This window comes from Drosophila guanche, unplaced genomic scaffold, assembly GCF_900245975.1.
Source record: "Drosophila guanche unplaced genomic scaffold, DGUA_6, whole genome shotgun sequence".
Lineage (NCBI taxonomy): Eukaryota > Metazoa > Arthropoda > Insecta > Diptera > Drosophilidae > Drosophila > Drosophila guanche.
This window is the reverse complement of record NW_022995746.1, coordinates 3,889,238-3,903,607: the sequence shown is the minus strand read 5'-3', so window position 1 is coordinate 3,903,607 and position 14,370 is coordinate 3,889,238.

Genomic DNA, 14,370 nt, shown 5'->3' with positions numbered 1-14,370 from the left:
TTCCTTTCAGCTGCGTTTTCCTTTGGTTAAATATGAAATGAAAGGATTCACACAAGCAACGCAGGAAGCATCGCAGCTCCACGACAGCGAGGGGAAGTAATATGGGTGGAATAGTTTCAGGGATGGAGAGAGGAAGAGGCATGAATGGGAGCACTTAGTTTTATGATTCCACATTCTGCTCTGCAGAAGCTACTGTTCCATGTGGCGGGAGTAAATGAAGCCAAAGCAAACTGATTCTGACTCTGAAAATGCCACTTTCTTTGGATGTACATGGAAGGTTTCCCATAGAAGCTCGATATTGTATTGATCACTATATGCAGCCCTTCTTAGTATCCAATATATATTCCATTCACTCTCCCTTCTCCCTTCTACAACATTCAATTATGTGGCGTTTGGGGACTTCCCCAAAATGCAAATCAAAATGGAAGGCAATAAAGTCACTCTCAAGATGTAAACAAGATGGGAAAAGTGTCTCCTTCAACTCCTCCCTCTGTCATTATTCTCCAGAAGAGTCAGAAAGAGTTCAGAGATAACCTTTCTCTCTCTCATCTTTCCCTGCTGCTGTCATCGTTCCCTGCTTCTTTTTTTAAGCCCCATCACAGTGGGAGTCAGCTGCAGGAGGCGTGGCGGATTGCAGTTACATCGGAGGGGACCAAAGGGGAGCCAAGCGAAAGACATTTGAATATCTCCCAAGCAGCATTCTCCTTTCTCCCTCCCGTCATGTCTCTTACTTTGTTGCATTTCCTTTCCTGCTTGGAAAAGTTTTCTTTGTTTTTGCAACAAATTGGTGCAGCTTCTCATGTTCCTTTTCATTTGCTTCGTTTGCCTCGCTCAACCTTACTTTTGTCTCTTTCTCCGCTTCATTTGGCCAGCTCCAAATATTTATTCTGGACAAAGTTTGCTCCATTGCCATTCGAGGCTTCCCTCCATGATGCTTTGTGCTGCTCTCTCCAGTGGACAGTCGATGTGAGTACCACCAGATACTCTCATTTCTGGCAGCTTCATTTCCCATTCTCCAATGAGGCGCACCATTTGATTTCTCTCTTGCCCCTCGTTAACATTGCTTACATTTCCATTCCATTTCCATTTATCTTTCAATTTGAATTCGAGTTTGTATTACATCATTTACAGCATTTGGAATGTGTTCCATGTGAATGCCTCATTAGCCAGCCGCTGTGTTCCTCTGCTCTCCATCAATTTTTTTTTTTTTCTCCACTAATTTTTCTACACATTTTGACCCACTGTAAATCACTTTTCCCTTTTCTATTTCAACTGCAGTTCAGAAGCTGAACCTGGGGAAAACATTTGAAACTTATTTGTATTTTCAATTAAACTCTCGCATATTTTCCTCTGCAAATGCAGACCCCACAGCGGTTAGGGATCTGTGTTCCATCCACGTAACTGCTCTCCTCCCTACTCCCTCCCTCCTTCCACACTTCCTGAGCTGCTGTCCGTTATCGGAGCTTCCGCTTCTGCTTAGTTTCCTCTCCCATCGGCACTTCCCCTGCCCGGAACTGAATCCCTCCGAAAGTGTTTATCATTAGTTCACATGACTTGCCCTCCCAGTCCCCATCCCAAAACATCCATTTCAGTCTCCTCTTCATTTGCGTAGTCATACAAAATTAATTAGGAACCTCTTCACACAACTCCCAGTGAAAACTGAGAATGAGAGAGAGGGAATCCGAGTGAGAGATGGGAACGAACTTCATCCTAAATTACTCATACGCCAACGGCACCCATTAATTTCCCTAATGTGCTGCATCCAATCCCATCCGGCTCCTGCAGCTGCGGCTCTAATTTCTACTTCAGTACTTGGGATCTATCTCCCACTATTATTTCAGGCTCAAGACTAAATTTGGCTGGATTCAGGGTCGAATTGATATATTTGTGTGTTGATGAGGTGCCAAGTGGGCGAAAGTCAAGGCGAAAAGGTGAGAGTGGAAAGCTTTCTTATCGAGAAACGATTCCCAAGAAGATTAATTGGAATTCGTCAGGGGAGGGAGCTCTCAGAAGTCTTAGGGTGGCCCAAAGGTGAAAAAGAAACAAGAAAAAATACCAATAAATAAACAAGATAAATGATTGAGATGAGGAAAGAAGGGTAAAGAAACAGGCACAGGAAAGTGCAACTGAAAGAGAAATATGGCCTGGAAAACTCTGTCGTTTCTCCACGGTAGCATCCCCCTTCATAACTTATAGATTTCCCCTCCAGTGGGTCATGAAAAAGTTTCCAACTTGAGATGAAATTGCATTTAATTAACATTCAGCCGCAACTTATCCTCCTCCCACTCATTTCACATGGAAATCACTCTGCAAGGAGGAAGGGAGGGCTCTCCCCTTATATAAATGCATTGCAACAGTTGGCCGACTCCTCTGCCCTCCTCATTTTCCTTCCTTAATTCCATTCCTCGCCTTCGAAAAGTCGAAGCTTTTATATCTTCATTATGGCAGCATCGTTCTGGCCATCATCCGATCTCTGGACAGAGTGCGTGGAGTACGCCTTTGCCTTCCGCTGTCTCTTACTCAACTCTGTGCACCCATCCCCGCCACTCCTTCCTTCTCTCTGATGACATTTCACTTTGCGTGGCCTTTCCGCGTTTGGCATTAAATTTCCCCACCATTTCTGGGACATGTTCTCTTTTAATTGAAAGACGGGAAGACTTTAACGAATTTATCGATGGATGGATGCCATATCCCACCCTTCCATTACCCTCCCCTTGCATGGATGGATGAGTGGGGGGCATGGTCGGTTTTCCTTGTAACATATTTTATGCATGCCCCACTGGGCGCTCACTGAACAATTCTCCGAGCAGGGGAGGGATATGAAAAATATCTCCATCGCATTTGCATGGATTCTGTGCAAAGTCGCGGCAAGTGACTCAGTGGCACAGTGGGCAGGGGCAGGGGCAGGGGCAACAGGTACAAGTGCGGCATATGCAAATAATGATGCCATTCAGGGGAGATGCCCGTTTCCCGGGTGCTGTTCCCTCCGTTGTGTCTCCGCTCTCGGAGGATATTAACCACCTGGAAGATAAACAGCAACAACAAGTGCATCAGCTATCCTCCCATTCTTCCATAAATCATGCAACACCTTCGACCCGTTCTGTGAAGTTCTCCGAGTCTGTCGCACTATTGAGCGCCTCACGACGTGACTTTGAAGCAGTTGCAACTTGACTTTCCCCTCTGGACAGCCCTGTTAACCTCTCAAGAACTGAGATATTCATGTTCTCCTGCCTGCTCTGCTCTCTCCCCCTAAAACTCCCTCTCTGGCTAGCATTAGCATCTCAAACAAGGCGAAACATTCAAATTGATGTGACTCCAGGCCCACAGCCCCAGCCCCAAGACGAAGGCGCATCCGAGTGGGAGAACAAGCAGATGGATGGATGCATGCGGAGGGAGTGGAACTGAGTGGAGAACCACAACTAGTCATGCATTGGGGTCAGGTCATGTCAGGAGAGGAATGAGAAGGGAGAGCTATGGAGCCATCACTTTTTCCTTGGCAGAACCGCGGGCATGCGTGGGGCGGAGTGTCGTGAGGATTTTCCACTCTATCCAAATGTTTCCATTTGCATTTGTAGGCCAAGAAAATGCCGAAAGAAAGCAGAAAATGTAAAATGAATTAGAAATGGGAAAGTGTTACGTGGGGATGCCCCTTCTGCTGCTGTGGCATAGATTCATTCAACAAAATACTTTTTCCGGCTACTATTTCCATTCCCTATTAAATTTCCATTTAACTTTCTTCATCTGTGAGTTCAAGGCCAGGACTCAACCTTGAACTCTGCTGGACCGAAGGCAGCAGAGGATGGGGAATACATTCCTCGAATTTGTTCAAACTTCTCTCGGACCGAAAACTCATTTACAATTCCGAAACAGAGGCCGGCCGGCAGTCCAGTCTGATGGACAAGTTTTGCACCTGAGGAGCATGATAAAAGGGAAGGGAGACACACCTCGACATGGAATACCTACGAATGAGTAATCTCATGTGATGCTGTTCGTTGGTAGAAAATGAATAAAATGGCCAGACGGTAGCGAGGTAACAGTACAACGAGATTTCCCCTTAATTATGTAAATTAATTTGGAATTAAAGTGGGAAAAGATTTAAAGAAATTTTAACAATGTTAGCAACATCCCCGTTTATATTAGAATGCCTCTTAGAATAATATTCGATTGTTTTTTGACACAATTGGCTCGAACACAAAGGTCTCTGCTCCCTCGAATATGCAAAAACAAGATAGAGAGAGTTATCCCTGGCTTCGAAACCACACCTTTCCTTACTCCTTCTTCATCATAAGCAGAGCTGTGCTATTTCCTCCATGAATGTCAATCCCACAAATTGATCTGAAGCCCTTTCCCATCTTCGCACTTGAATATCCCTCAAGACAAACTGCGTAGTAAATCGATCTAATCATCTGTCCCACATCTGACATGGACATCCCCCAATCCCACTTTTCGATGTTCCTTTGCCAAGTGCAGATTTCATCTGAATTTGGATGCCTTTCATCACCAGATGCTTGGAAAATGCTTTGTTTGCTGTTTCGCTGGAGCCCGCTTTGGCCCAAAGGAAAACGTGGAACACGGAAAAATGCGCCAATCAACTGAACTCAGCTGCTCGCCATACCGCCTCCATCCCTATGCCTACCCATCCCACATCGCCTCCGTCCCTGGTCAAAAATGCGGGCAATAATGAAAGTGCTGACAATGTGAACCGAGCCCAGGCCCCAAATTGCAGCTGCACCTTGTCGGCTCCCCCCACACTCTGCCACTGCCCCAATCCCTGATATCGAAGCGGAGCACCATCCATGGCGACCCCAGTTCCCTGCAGTTTAGCGAGGAACGAGTCCGGAACAGGACCACAACCAGGACGAGGACGGGAATGCGAATGAGGAGCAGCGCTGACGTTCTGCGTGCACGGAATTTTAAATGGGTGCCAAAAACAGGCAGCAGCATCCATCCATCATGGATGGTGGAGGGGTAGATGTGTGGTTGCTGATCACCCGGAGGCGAGGGAGAGTGAGGGAGGAACATTCTTCGTTGCACTTTGACCTGCATCTGCTCATTAATTTTTGGCTTTGTCTGCGGAATCCCGATGGATATTCTCGATGCTAAACAAAACACATATTTTGTGGATGAGTCCTGCGGTGGGAAGTGGTGGGGAAAGAGTCCTCTAATTGCCAGGCAAAACTTTCAACCGAGGCCTTAAACTCAATTAACTGTTTGACGCTCGGTTTGGGCCAAGTTCGTAATTGGTTTAAAGTGTTGTCAGAGTGGGACACAGGAATTGGAGGAGGAGATACATGGAGCCCGTGTCGAACATACCAGTTTGTGTGTGGCTTTTCCAGCGAACAAAAATACGCACACGGAAAGCAATTGACCCAGAAATCCATCTCCTTCATCGTCCGCTTTGCTTTGCCTTCCTTCTGTCTCTGGCCATCCCCACAATCGAAGCACAAACAGAGCGAGAAATCAATATAAAGGTCACACGAAGGGAGGTCCAAGGGATGCTGCCTACCCTGCCACCCTGCCCTTTAGCCACATGCAACAAATGTTGCCAGACATCGGTGGCATGCTGCCAGCAACATTGCATCTGTGTCTCTTTTTCCATGGGAGTGTCTCTCAGATAACCCACACAAGGAGCTTTCACTCTCTCTCTCTCTCTCTCTCTCTCTGTCTTGCTGTTGCCATAAATTTGTTGTCTGAGAATGCCCGACATCCGTTCGAGGGCCACCGTTTGGGGGAGGTCAGTAGTCCTTTCAGTGGCCCCCCGAAAGGAGTCTTTCGCCAGTCGATGGCTCTGCCCAGAAATGCTCTTGTTATTCATGTCAACGATTCGCACATTAAGGGTGGAAGGGAGAGAGGAGATACTACTCGCTTTGGACTCTTGATTGCGGGATGCAAATTTAAATATATTTAGTCTACGCAATGGGAATGTGCTTCGAGAACGTCCTCAGACTTTCGGGACAGCAAACAAAAGTCTCTATTTATATATCAATTAGAAATGTTTATCGCAGAAGGAGATTATGATGTGATGGAGAGGTGGGATGGAGAATGAGTATGAGTCGAGTGGTTACTGCCATCAATCAATGTTCGATTTGCCTTTACATCAGCTGCTTGAATCCCATCCTAATTCAGGGCCAGGGAATCCGATTCCCTTCCCAACCAGGAGACAGTTTCCTTTAAATCCTGATGAAGATGGAAGATTGAAGAGATTCTGTCTGAGCTTGGGGCAAACTTTTAATTGATTTGTGTGGCAGGAAAACTTCTTCCGCTCTCCCGTCGCTCTCTCGTTCCCTTTTGCTGTCTGTCTTCGAACAATATTGTTCAACATTTCTGTTAATTTGTTTGCCACCGAATAGAAGAGTAGAAGCATTCAATCCACAGACAAACACAAGGAAAACTGCGCAATTTCCATGTTTATTTCACTGGGAAATACTCAGGGAACACACGAAAACCCCAACTAGAACTGCGCAACACACAGACCTCTGTGGTTCTTTTGCTTTGGTCCTTTGATTCCTGGGAATCCGCAGAGCAAACGGAATATTCAATTGAAATATTTTGGGAATCGGAAAAGTGAGATGCGAGGATGCCACACGTAGGATTAGCTCCTCTCCCTCCTCCTAAAACACAGCTCGAATTATTGGCAAACTTTCCACTGCGAAACATTCTCCTATATCAGGAGAATATTTATAGTTTTATTTCCATTTTGGACTGAAAGTTTCTTAACTTTTTAATTGTTTCTCAAGTTCCTCGGAGATGTAAATTAATTTGGTAATTGTATTTAATATTTTTGCCTATCCCCCCTCCCTTACACCATCTCTTTGAGGCTGCCACAAAAAATTTACAACTTTTAGTTTGATTGTTAGCCAAAGTTTTCCTTCCTCATCTAAGTGGAAGCAGAACTTATGGTGCAAATAAATATTTTCGTTTGCTTGTAAAAATATTTACAGGATAAACTGAAGGCGAACAGCAGGAAGAACATGAAATAAAATGTTTTGCAGCATTTATTTCTGTTTATTTTTCGGGGGATAAGTGGGAAAAGTGGCTCCGATGCAAGAGAGGGAAATGAGGCATTGGGCATTATTTATTGCTTATGTCACAGATATTTTTAGCAATATCTAATTATGCTCGTTTATCCCTTTCCATTGCTTTTCTTTAGATATTCCTTTGAGCAGCTTAGCGCAGAGTTCTGCCTTTGAGTTTCCTTTTCATTCAGGGTCACTTTCCCTCATTTGTATAGCTTTTCCCGTGGAACAGACAGAGCAGCGAAAGAAAAGAAAATAAAAGAAAAGTTGGCGATAAATGGAAACAAAGTCAGCAGTAAATTTCCCTTCTTCGTATCTCGGTCCAGTTTCACTTTTTTAATACTTTTCCCCATCACCGAATTTGAGGTCGTGTCACAGTTGTTTTTTTCTTTCCACCATCCCAGATCCGTGGCACTTCCCCGAATGGAAAAACAAAGTTCCGCCTTCCTCTTCGTAATTATGAAATGCACGGGGGTGGGTGGGGGTTAGAGGTGGAGAGGGGCAACAGCTTTCAATTGTTTTTCTCCTGCAGCTTTCCCTTTTACCACAAATCCGTCAGGCAGGGGACGAGGCCAACTTTTGTGGCTCTGCAAGAGATTTTCCTTCACTTTGACACATTTTGGCTTCAGCTGGGCAGCGGGATGAAGGTGGAGACAGTACAGGGTGAGAGCTGCCAATCCCTTGACTTACTCATGATTCACTTCGATGGAGGAACCGTTTAAGGCCCACTCCTGCACTTCCTCCTCCTCCGGTGTCAGTGGAGGACGCATCGTAATTGCTTTTGTATGCCGAGAGGAGGGCTTACAGCGATGTCGGACGGAGACAAAGGGCCTCAAAACCGAAAGGTAACTGCTGTGGCTCCTGTGTGGGGGGTGGTGGGTGGTGAGCTCCCTTTGGAGCCGTTTCAGCTACCAAATAATTTGCATCAACCAAAAAGAAGAAAGCCACAGAAAAGGAAGCGAAACAAAAGGAAGCATTAACACACTCTCCCACACACATGCACCCACACAAAGAGAATGAGATATAAAGGGAAAACATCCCACAGAAAAAGTAGAATTAAATTATGAGTCTGCGGCGAAATAAATTTGAAAGAATGCAAACTTAAATAATGCGCCATAAACCGCAATTGTGTTGGTGTGTGTTTGCGGTGTGTGTGTGTGTAAGTGTATTCCACATTTGATGCTCAGTTGCTGTTGCTGTGGCATTCAGCATAAATTGTTACCATTTACACGATACTTGAGCACGAAACGAATGCTCCTCCTGCCCATCGCCTTCCCCACTCTGTCATCCCACTCTGTCATCCCTCTGCCTTCTCCGTGTGTAATTTCTCTTCTCTACAAATGAGAATAGAAATGAGAACCGTCGCGAATCCGAATGTCTCTCTGGGCAAACTTTGCTCATCAGTCCGCGTAATTTCGCGGTGCAAGTTTCAAATTTGTCTGCGGTCCCTGAATTATGTGCCCCACTTCCACCTCCCAACTTCCTATCCAAGTTAACGGATCCCTTGGATAGATGCCTCTAAATGGAGCTCGGATACTGCCTCTGGCCGAAACTCAAAACGTTGACAATCTGCTCAGGTTGTCCCAGACATGGGGAGAGGATGAGGAAGAGGAATGGTGCATGGGTCATGGGGCAAGGAGTAATCACCGTCAGTCCGGCTTCTTTTGAATCACAAATTAGTTTTCATCAGGCTCAAGTGCCATCAGTTCCAGTTCTACTCGCAGTTTAGTGTAGTTCTGATAAAAGTTTTCCAATGAACTTAGACTGTGATTATGTGGCAGGGAGAGAGAGAAAGGAAGGGGAGGGATAATGACCAGAGATTGTAGCTCCCTGCAAAGTTTAAGTATAATGAATTTTAGTAGTAGTACACTTGTTTGTGCCATGTCTGTCTGCACATATTTCTGCAGTTCCAGTAGTATCAAAGAATTGCCAGTCAATCCATTGCAAATATTGAACCGAGCAGCAGAAAATGTCCATCAAACTACCCGAACATTGGCTTCTCTGATCGCAAGTCCCATCTGAACTGAATCGTTCTATCGTTCCACTCCACTCTGTTAGTATCCACTCTCTTATCCTCCAATAACCCACATTTTGTGTGCTTTTGAGAACATTAATCTGGCTCGGAATATGCTTTGACAGCGCTCTTTCCTTCCTTCCTGTTCGAATTTATAATTCAGTCGACTTCTCATTCCGATTTGCATGCGAGTTTCTCATGAATGTTTCCATTTCCCATATTAATTCCATATTTACTCCCCATTCCTCCTCTTGTTCTCCTCTTTTCTACCATCGGTCTCGTTACTCATCTCCTCCTCCTCCTCCTCCTCCTCATCCTCCTTCTGATGCTGCTGCTGTTTTCCCCATAATCTTGTAAATTATTTTGGCCGAAAGCCAAGAAACTGAATTCGGAATTCAGCAACGAATTAAATTGGCAACCTCAATGCCCCATCCTTCATTTGGCCTTCTTTTAATTTCGTTGAAATGTCGCGTGCATCCGAATTCTCCTTCTGACTCACTCTCTCTCTCTCTCTCTGGCTCCCTGAGGGAAGAAGTGCCAATAATAAAGTCGCATCAGGACCTGAGAGGGCCTATCCCTAGTCTTGCAGAGAACAGACGGCAGGCATTGTTAGATAGTGGAAAGGGGAGGGGTGGCAGGGCATCCTTGCGTAGCATCCTTCATGCAAAATTTGTAGTTTCTGCTTGTCGTTCGCTTTACGCGTCGCTCCGCTTGGGTTTTGTCGAGCCAAAAATGTTGTACGGCTACGTGAGGCACAAGTCTACCATGTGGTTCTCCCTTTCACTCTCTCCCTCTCTCTCTCTATCCGTCCTTCTTGTGAACATATTGACAGGGGGATTGGGGATTGTGGCATACGCATGCAAAATACAAAGCGACACAAAATATTCACTTGGCGAATTGACTGAGGAACCTACCTCTCCCTTCCACTTCCCCACTTTCCCCACACGCTTTACTCGATTTCTTCGCTTCTGTTTGTTGACGTTTTCCGGCTCCTTTGTTTCCCTTTCCATGGATGGAGAGTGGAAGCGAGGGGGGAAATCCATACGGCATTGGGTCACGTTCGACCTCATCGATGAGGATGATGATGATGATGATGAGGATGATGATAATGTGGAGGTCGTCTGTGGAAAGCCGAGAAATGCGTGGATTTAGCTACCAAATACTTGCAGACAATTACTCAGCGCTTAAACAGAATGAGGGAGAATCCTGCTGAGGGCATAGAGAATCCCGAATGAGACGGAAAAATGCTTTCAAATTCACTTTGTCATCCAACTCCATCCATCTGCAGTACGAAGAAAAGGCAATTTGAGGGAACATTTCATAAACATTTCCCACATGGAAATTTGCATTCGGATTCTTAAATTGAAGGGAAAAGCCTGCAGGGGAAGCCCACAAAATATGTGGGAGAGACATCGGTCACAAAATCTCTTCCAGTTGGCAATTTAGTGGCAGTTCCCCTCAGCCATCTTTCCTGTTCAATTCTATTGTCGAATAAAATAATCGATACCAGGCGAGAGACAAACAAAAGTCCCCGCGGCAAAGTGAGACAAGACTGAGAGAGACAGCGGGAACTGTGACAGGATATTGTCGGAATCGCATTGGGAAAGCGCACGGAAAACCAATGTGGAAAAGTTGCCAAAATGCCAAAAACGAAAGCCGAGCATCGGCAACGAAATTGATAAAAATTTCAAAGGCCTGCGGGAGTCGAAGTGAAGGTGGGCAAGGAGTCTGCCCCCAGCTGCTGTCACGTCACGGATCTCCTTCCTTGGAGAATTTTCGTTGAATGTGAATGCAGCCACGCCCCTATATCCATATACATATCATCCGCCTACATTGTTTGCTAATATAATTTGGTGATTAAATGGCTCTGACGGGGGTGTGGATATCCCCGGAATATATCATGTGGAGGTGGACACACAATTCTCATTTGGCGGTCACTGCAGCATTTCTCAATTATTTACCGATGACCGCAAATGAAATGCGGACTTCCTCCATCCATCCACTCCCCCTTTGCCAAAAGTATTTCGGTTGGTTTTTGGTATTTCCCAATTAATTCGGAAATTGTTTTCCCACTTGGGGATGCACCCAGCACCCCGCACTCTTTCACTCGATTCGAGTCTCCATTTGTTGCTGCTAGATTTGTGTTTTTGGCTTTGGTTAAATGTCGCTTCTAATTGGCCGTAAATCGCTTTTGGATTGTTTTGAATTTACATTCGGCTTACCGATGCCATGGAGATAAATGATCTTGGGTAGGATGGAAACCACAAAGGAAGGGAGTGGCCAGAGGGCACAAAAAGTACTTCATGAATCGAACTATTATCTTTGTTTAATGGGTATCTATGGATAGGGATTCGCATGGAAGATCACCCACATTAGGATGATATCTCTGCATGATTCTGAGCCTCAAATAAATTATTTATCTAAACAATACACCCTCAAATACCCCTTATAATTCCACCCATTACCATTCTGCTTGTTCCTTGAAGGATTGTTCTCTGCTTCCAGACATTTAACTTTCGTCTTCCACCCAATTAAAAATTCATAGACCCAAAAGTTGATTGCTCTGAAGCTGCCGCAGACAGACAGAGTGACTTTCCCTCTCCTTTTCCAACACATTCACACCTGTTCTACCAGTGTCTACCTGGTGTTCCCATCGTATTCGCAATGAATAATCCTGGGACAGTGGAATGCCTTGTCCGCTGTCCGCTGACAAATTGTTGGGCTCGTTAAATGTTGGCCGCAAAACTTGCGCAGAATTATGTAAATTTGAATGGAAGGATCTTAAAGATCCTTGTTGTACTTTGTAGTAGTAATATTTTCTCCCACCACGAAACTGACGACAGACATTAATTCCATTTGAGTTGTATCCTTGGCTTCCTGTTATCCTTGAGGTTTGCCCACATAAATAATTTTTAATGATGTGAAAATGTTTTGCCAAGCACTTTTCCTATAATTAATGGGAATTTCCCAGGAAGATATTTCAGAGTGAGGAGAAGCAGGAGGAGCCCCAAAGAAAGCCGCAAAACAAATTAAATTGGAAGGCGAGGGCCGATATGTGTTGGCATCCCTAGATGGAAGCGGAAGGTGAAACTTTCGACTGGAATCCAGAGGCATTGCCCAGAATCTTCGCTTGTTTCTTCTCTTCTCTCTTGCCTCCTGCCATGACCATGTTGTTCGATTCCTTGACGGCAATTCAATCAGAGTTCCCGATTCGGTATTTCCTGATTTCGCATCACACCCTGCCGTCGTCTGCTTTTCACTTCTTAAATTTTCTTTGACATTTTCCTATTTGCTTTCGCCGGGCAATTTATATTTCGATATAATTTCCGTTGCACTTTGTGCGCATCGCGCTGCCCTCTCTTCCCACAACAAAAAAGAGGACAGACGCACAGGGGGGGAAAGCAGAGAATAGAAGAAGCTCTCCTAAGAGTAATGTGCATTCATTTGTAGTCAGGAGAGCTCAGGAGAAAAAACAGGGAGAACTTTCCTTTGTCCGCGAGCAGAATTTAATGCAATTGAAATGGGAATTCCGACTGGGAAAAGTTCTCAAAGGAAGGTGGAAGATGGAGAGGCAAGGAATCGCCCTTTCTTGGACCTTGAACTTGATGGAAGCCACACAGTAAGTCCCCACCTGCACTGTGATAATTCCTCAGCAAATCGCCAAAGAGGATTCCACGTTGGAGTCACTCCAGATCCACATCTCCATCCACATGCCACCTGGGGCATCCCCCAAAGAGGCAAACACCGCATTGCAGTTCGTGTCCGAGTTCTGTTTTATGGCAGCTGAGAGAGAGAGAGAGAGAGAGAGAGAGGGAGTAACCAAGTGAAGGAGGAGCTGCAGGTGGAGCAAGTGGTGGCACTTGCACATAGGTAAATTTGTCCAGCAGCGAGCTAAATTCCAAACGGAAGTGACACTCTAATTGAGAGCAACGAGCCAGCTGGGAGATGTTTCGGCACGGGGGGAAAAGAGGTGGGAAAGCAGATGATAGTGGATGAGGACGGGAGGAGAGAAAGGCGGACATGTCCACTTCATGCGGGTTCTGGGAGTAGCACTAAAAAAAGTAAACTCGTTAATTGCTAAGTGCAAAACCATAAAACGGATGTGGAGCAGTGGAAGAGATCCAAGGAGTAGCGGGGAGCAGAAAGGAGATTGGTTTGTTGGTTCCGCAAACAGTTGGCAGAGGGTTGGAGAGTGTCGAGGGAAGTATAATGCGGGTCTGGAGTGGGATACTGTCAAGTGCCACGAAGTGAAGGAAATTTAAATGCGGAATAAGCATTGCAGAAATTATTCAATGCTTGAAATTAGTTAATAGAAATGATAGATCCAATCCATGTCTCTTGTTCCCATTATATGTATCATATATTATTACGATGGATATCTTTTCTGCGAACTAATTTCGCATTCAACTGATTTGCATAGCCAGAAGTCTCCCCGAATATTCGTGGAAATGTCTAGCAAATGGATACGCTCAGAGGTTCTGGGGCAGCCTCACCTTCGAGACATTCTTCTTGTTCGACAAATCTGTGCTCGCATTTTCTTTCGCCTGTCATCGACTGGGAAACATTTTCCACAGAACACTGAGCAAGTTGGGAAATGCGTTGCATATTTATGAATTATTTAGCAGAGGGACATCCGACATTTTGCTCCTTCCGCCTTTCGCTGATTTTCCTGTTTGTTTTCCACAAATTGTCAAAATGTTACCGGAATGACACTGCCAGCACGTGTAAGCCCACATCCTTTCTTTTCCTTCTCCTTCCCGTTTACTTCAACATGCCTGAAAGTTTGTCCAAAATTGCCCACAGGAATTTATTCATGTGGGTGCCGAAGGAGGGAGGAGGAGACGGAAGAGCATGTGAAGCATCATCATGCAAATCACTCACTCGGATGCCACTCTTCTCTTTGCCATAATCGCCCTTAAAGCCGTCGGTTGGTCAGTTCTCTGCCAGAGTCCCGCAGCTGGAAAACTTTCCTCCGGTGACAGCTGGAAAAATTACATCAATTTCATAATTATCGTGGGTGGTCGCATGCCTCCTCCATTCGTATATTTTCTGACATTTTTATTAAATTTTTTCCTCCGTCGAAAATCCTTCCCAGCGGGGCAGCCAGTAATGTCCGAAGAAAGGCGATGATTAAAGAAAAATCAAGTGGAGTTTGTCCTTTGTAATATTTCAAGATTTCCTTCTCCAGAAATATAACTTTTTTGGGTGTGACGAATGTTAGTGGTCCAAAGGGAGGGGAACGATTTGATTAATAAATGGAAAAAGGAAGGCCAAAGGAACGGATGCTAGAGAAGTTAGAATTATATCTGTAACGGCTAGGCAATAAGCATTCCCAACTCT